Here is a 7,044-nt window from a genome sequence, read left to right on the forward strand (position 1 = left end):
TGCAAAAGAAGATTCATATTCTCTACATCTACCACTTCTAATCATGACAATCTTTTTATCCAACTGATTTTCAACTTCAGTTTTATATTGTCAATATGTTTCTATTGCTTCATCCTTACCATTCAGTAAATAAACATAACAGTATCTAGTGCAATTGTCAATAAGGGCAATATGACCCAAATGTTTGTTTTACAACACAAACATAACATATCACTTTTCACCAATGTTCATGTCTATAAAAAAAAATTTAATAGACATATCTTTTCATGAAAAATCACAATATTTTAAAGTGAAACTTTTTCATCAAAGAATACAATTCTTTTCAATGAGTAATATAATTTTGTGGTTTCATACTAGTCATATCATATACTAGTAAAGAGAGACTCAACGACCACGATATCAAATATACTCCAAGAATTTTGTGGGTCTAACATAATACAAGATTGTCATTAAATTTCATATCTTGTACTTTCAAATTTAAATTAGATAGTAAGTCTAATTTTGTCTTTATCACAAGTAAAGAACCCCCCACATTTTAAATATGTTCTCAAAAATATTTTTCAAGTATTTCAAATTATTTTCCACATATTTTTTCCCATGCTTACACATTGGCAACACGAAGCCTTCTTTTGGAGGTTTAATCCATATAAACACCCATTGCAGGCACAAAAACCACTAATTTTATGTCACTAGTGTTTTTTTTCCCTTTTTGTCACAACTAGAAGTTTTTATATTCTTCTAATCGTTAACCGAATGAACCTTGAATTCTGATGAAGTTTTAATATTCTTCGAATCAGTTTCACATTCAGACAGAGTAGTAAACCAAAAAGGTTTTAATCTCTAGAAACCTCAAATGCAACACTGTTTCGAGCTAATGATGAAGTTTTTTTTTTTCAATCATTTAGCCTTAATATTCATGACGAAGATTTTGTACTCTTCAAGTCAAAATATTCATTCAAACAGAGTATTTAACAAATTGGTGAAGTTTCTATATTCTTCAAACCAATGCACAATCTGATTTGTTCATGAAGTTCTTATATTCTACAAATCAAAGGAGAAAAAAAAAATCTTCAAAAGTCAAACACAATCAAATTTCACATGGAGTAGAAAACTACAAAAGTTTTATTTTTCCTCCTCTAAACAGAATACATATTAATAATAATAAAGATATATTCTGAGATCATCACATAATGATCATCTATCCTAACATTTATGAAATAAATTTCATAACTTATAAAGGATAGAAAAAGAAAATAATAATCAAGAAGAATAAAAAATAGAACCTAATTTTTACTCTCATTGAATCATATTCTATCTGTCAGCAATAATTCCATGCAAGTCACTTTTCTTGCTAATTTTTTTCTTCTTTTCTCAGTTTCCATCATATTCCTATTTTCCTCAAGAGGACATTTAATTTCAACAAGAAACTAAACTCATGTTCAAATATTGTTAGGAGACAACATTTATTCATTTACTTCTTCTCATAGTTATATAAAACCAAGAATATAGGGAAAAAATTAAAGTGCTCATCTTAGCCTTTATGCACAAAATAACTTTTCTCATTGAAAAGAAAACTGAAGGGGTGCAATGCTTGAATACACTTGGGAAGAAAATAAAAATAATCTTACCCATCCAAGGAAAACTTACTACAAAAAATATGCTCAAACATATTAAAGTAGTACTAATTCATCCCAAATCTCTTTTATCATATGATAAAATAATTCTCTTTTTCTTCTTTTTCTTTCCCCATAAAAAGAACACAGAAAATAGAAGTAATTTCCTTACCACAGAAAATACCAACATTAAATTTCTTAAGCTTGTTATTTCCTGTATTCAGATTAGCAAACCAGAAATAATAAAAGATGAAAAGAAAAACACAAAGAACTATCCGAGTCCACAGAACCCACTGTGTGTCCTTAAGAAATTTAATTCCCTCAAGTACCCGAGGTTGCAGATTAATTCCTCCCAAGATAAAACGGATTAACCATTAAAGAAGTAGCGGTACCTCAAACTTTGATAATTTCAACGAACTCAAAATGACAACAACGAATCACACACACAGACACGATCGATCGATTTTGTTTTGTAAGAAATGTATGCCAAAGAAAGGAAGAATTCGATACCGAAAAATGAGAGAAAACCTCTCTATTTATAGCCAACAAAGGGTAAAGGTCACAACCCTTTGGAAAGAAGACAACCTTTTAGAAAGAAGACAACCTTTCAGAAAGGTCACAACACTTTGGAAAAGGCATAACCTTTCAAACGGCCACAATCCTTTAGAAAGGACACAACCTTTCATAAAGTTCACAACCCTTCGGCATAGTCACAACTCTTCAGGAGAGTCACAACCCTTCATTTCCTGCTCACACCTTTAAAACCCAACATCATAATCCTACAATCCTTGAATTTTTTTCTCGTTTCAACCTTCTCAAGGTATTGGCTATCTTCAATACAAGTATATGTTTCTTTTCATTACCACTTGTGATTACAAAGCTGTTTCATTTGAGATATCTCCAAGTTAATGTTAATAAAGATATTCCTGAATCAATCTCAGAGATTCAGAATTTGCAAACTCTAATTTATAGCACTTATCCTTGCCTTAACACTTTACCTGTAAAGATATGGACGATGAAGAACTTGAGGTATATACGTCTTGCGGGAGCCACTTATTTACCCATTCCTATAGGAGAAAATATTCTAAATCTAGAGGAATTCTCTGGTCTTTGTAGCTTCAGTTGTATAAAAAAAGTCTTTTCTGGTATTCCCAATCTAAGGAGATTGACCATTCGTGTAGTTTATGTCCCAAAAGAGATTCCCAGTCAGCTTTTGTATATGTCCAGATTGACAAAACTCGAAGTATTCAAGTATTACGGGTCACCTTATTTGGAAGACCCACTTAAGAGTTTTGTTCTTCCAACATCATTTAAGAGGTTGACATTAACTATGAGTCATTATTTTGTTTGGGCAGACTTATCATCAATTGTTATGATGTTGCCAAATCTTGAAGAGCTCAAACTTAAACACTGTCGAACCTTCAATGATGAATGGAGAAGGAGTGTTGAATTTAGTTTGAGTGATGAATTTAGATTGAGTGATGGACACAAGTTCAAAAGCATGAAGTTGTTGTTACTGAGTGGCTTAGCTCTTAAGCATTGGGAATCTAGCAGTGATAACTTCCCAAATCTAAAATGCCTCGTACTGAAGAAATGCAACAGGTTGCATGAAATTCCAGTAGGTTTTGGGGAAATTGGTACTTTAGAGTCAATTGAGTTACACGATTGCAGCATTACTGCTGAGGATTCTGCAAGAGAGCTTGAGCAAGAACAAGAGGACATGGGAAATTATTTCCTTAAGGTCTACATCCATAATAGTCGTAGTAAGTTTTAATCTCTCCAAAAAGTTGTTCGATTCTTCACATTATTAATTACCTCTTTGAAATGAAGATGACGACTTATAATTTTTATATTGTATATGCAGGGGAATGAAAGCTCATTTTTGAAAGTCAAGAGGGGGGTGTGAATTAAAATTTCCTTCAGTCGACTTTCTGTAATGGTCAATCGACTCACCTGCACGTTAGTAAAACATATATATAGAAATAGTAAATACAGTAAGTAAATAACACAGAGAGTTTTTATACTGGTTCGGAACACCGATGTGGTGCCTACGTCCAGTCCCCTTGGGTTACAATGGTTTTCTTAAGAGTTTGTTGAGAACTTGGGTGTTACAGAATGTTACAGTTGAGATCAATGTCTAATATGCAAATCAGATCTTCTTCTTTGACACAACCTCTACTTGTATAACCTACACTCAGATCTTTCTTTCTCTTTTCTTTTCAATTGTTCACTCGAGTGTGTACAAAGTTTTATGAAAGATAAAAGAAGATTACAACATAATTTCAAGTGAAGTGTGTCCTTCACAACTAAGGTTTATATAGTTTTGGAGGACTTTGCTCTTTTACTAAAACCCAAGGGAGTTTGAATCAAGGATCTTTGATTGAGTCCTTGATTTTATTCTGATTGATTTGTTGAGTCATGTCCATATCAGATATGTGCATAAGCAAATCGATTTCTTCCTTTGTATGATGATCTTCTTGTGGTCTTGAATCTTAGTTGATCTTGTTATCTTGAATGCATCCCTTGATTTCGATTTCTTCCTTTGTAGTCTTGGATGTTGGCTAATCTTTTCTATCTTGAATGTATCCTTTGACTGATGGAGTTTTTGTATCTTCTGTTGATTTGCTTCATCCTAGGCAGATACTAGAATTAATGTTTGGTCTTGCATATTTCTTGATTGATATGTTCCTTGAATGCTGGAATATTGATTTATTTGTTTTCCTTTTGTGTCTCGTACAACACATGGCTTTCCCTCTTGATGTAGTGTGTTTTGACTTCTTTCCTTTTTGATTTCTTTGCCTTGATTGATGATTTTTGGCTATCTTGAATATATTTTGCATCCCTTGATTGATGAACATATTTTCTCCTTCTTTAGGTGTTATATGCTTGGCTCATCTTTTTCCTTCTGTGCCTGCAACAAGTCACAAGTCGGTTAAGTGTTTCATTATTAAAATTATATGATTCTATGAGGCAAACAATCTCTCCCTTTTTGATAATGACAACTAATTCACAATTTGTATAGACTTAAGAGATAGTGAAACTTCCATGATATATTTTGTAGCTCCCCCTGTGTTTAAGCTATATAGCTCCCCTTGACTTGATTGCTTCCTGTTAAAGAGACTTGGGACTATTCTCCCCCTTTGGCATAATCAAAAAGAAAGAGCAAGAGAGAACATAACATAATCAACAAATTCTAAAAAAAACATTTTCAACAAGATCTCGAATAAAATGATGCTTAATATCAATATGCTTAGCCCTAGAAAGATGCACAGTATATTTAGATAAACACTAGTATTATCGCAAAAAGTAGGAACAAATTCATAAGAAAGATCATAATCAAGCAATTGATGCATCATCCATAATAATTGAGTACCACAGCTTCCAACAGATAGATACTCGGACTCTGTAGTAGATAGTACAACTGAAGTTTGCTTCTTACTGTGCCAAGAGAACAAGGATTGTTCTAAAATTTGGCACGTTCCACTAGTACTTTTTCGGTTATTTTTATCACCTACAAAGTCAACATCTGAATATCCAATTAAATCAAAATGAGATGAGGACAAATGTTTCGTTTGCTGACTATATTGCTACCGGAGAAAAAGTTTCATCATAATCAACACCTTCATGTTGGGAGTATCCTTGAACAACCAATCTTGCTTTGTTACGAATGACTTTTCCATCTTCATTTAGCTTATTTTGAAAGATCCGCTTGGTTCCAATTATGGAACAATTTTTCGATCTTTCAGTGAGAATCTATACTCGGTTTCTTTCAAAATGATAAAGTTCTTCTTTCATTGCTTGTTTCCAAGATTCTTCTTCCATCGCCTCATTTATATGTTTAGGTTCAATTTGAGAGACGAGTGTTACAGATGCTTGTTTTCTCAACGAAGCGCTAGTATGTATTGAGTCGGTTGGCTTGCCCATGATGAAGTCATTTGGATAATTAACGGTGTGTCTCCATTCTCTAGGAATACCTGTCTTTCCAGCTAAACTAGTCAACTCTAGTTCTGGAGAAGTATACTGCTCTATTATAATATGATCAGAAGTATTTGAAAGTTTCTCAGTGTTCACGGTAGGAGTAGTTTCATCATCTATAGACTCTACTTCCTGCATCCTTGTGTTAGTATCATAAAAAACAACAAGAACATATTCTTCAACACTTAAAAATCTTTTATTAAAAACTCGAAATGCACGACTGACGGGTGCATAATCTAATAATATACCTTCATCACTTCTTGGATCAAACTTACCCAGATTTGTCTTACCATTATTGTGAATGAGACACTTGCATTCGAAAGAGTGAAAATAGCTTATATGGCTTCTTACCACTCCATAGCTCATTAGGAGGTAAAATAGATCTGATGAGGCATCTATTCAAAATATGACAGGCAATACTTACTGCTTCAACCTAGAAATGATCAGGGAGATTTCGATCAAGAAGCATGGTTCTGGCGGTGTCTTGTAACGAATAATTTTTCCATTCTACCACACCATTTTGCTGAGGTGATCTAGGAGATGAGAAATTTTGGGTGAATCCATTTTTATCAAAGAATTCCTCAAATGCTTTATTCTCAAATTCTCCTCCATGATTGCTATGAACTGTGGAAATAAAATATCCTGATTCTTTTTGGACTTTTATACAAAACACTTCAAAGTTAGAGAAAGCTTCATTTTTATGAGATAGGAAAATTACCCAAGTGAATCTTGAGAAGTCGTCAACAATAACGAAGACATTTCTTACCACCAATGTTAGCGGTCCGAGTGGAACCAAAAAAGATCCATATATAGAAGTTGCAAAGGTTTAGTGGTACTTACATTATCCTTGACCTTAAACTAAGATCAAGTTTGCTTACCAAGCATCACATATATGGTCCTTTTTGAATTTTAAATTTGGAAGCCCAATGACTATTCAAGTCTAGACAATTTTTCCAAGGCATGTATGATGGCATGACCAAGTTTTCTATGCCATTGCCAAGATTCATTTGATACTGCACTATGTAAATGTTGGCAAGTCAAAGTTGTTTAGAACATAGATATACGATCTCCAACGATTGTGATATCCTTAGTCATAATAGTGCAAGTTGTAGTATTAAATGAGACTTCGAATCCAACATCACATAGTTTACTGATGTTAAGCAGGTTGTGTTTAAGTCCCTCCACTAGGTATACTCCTGATAGATCACATGATGAGCTAAGAGTAATTGATCCAACTCCTACTACTTCTCCTTTTGCATTGTCTCTGAACTGTACATACCCTCCATCATTTTTGTAAAGAGTTTTGAAATTTTCTTTCTTTCTGCACATATGTCTGGAGCATCCACTATCTATTACCTACATTCCCTTTTTGTAGGTTCTTTTGGTCTGCTCCTGCAAAACAAGTAGATTAATTTCTTTTTGGTACCCAAGTATTTTTAGGTCCTTGAGGGTTTGG

At 33.4% G+C, this 7,044-nt stretch overlaps 1 pseudogene; it reads left to right on the top strand.

Annotated features, from left to right (window-relative positions):
- Positions 1-3,387, top strand: part of LOC125856184 (putative late blight resistance protein homolog R1A-3) — an 8,344-nt pseudogene extending 4,957 nt beyond the window's left edge.
- Positions 3,388-7,044: the final 3,657 nt, after the last annotated feature.

Source organism: Solanum stenotomum, chromosome 2 (genome assembly GCF_019186545.1).
Source record: "Solanum stenotomum isolate F172 chromosome 2, ASM1918654v1, whole genome shotgun sequence".
Lineage (NCBI taxonomy): Eukaryota > Viridiplantae > Streptophyta > Magnoliopsida > Solanales > Solanaceae > Solanum > Solanum stenotomum.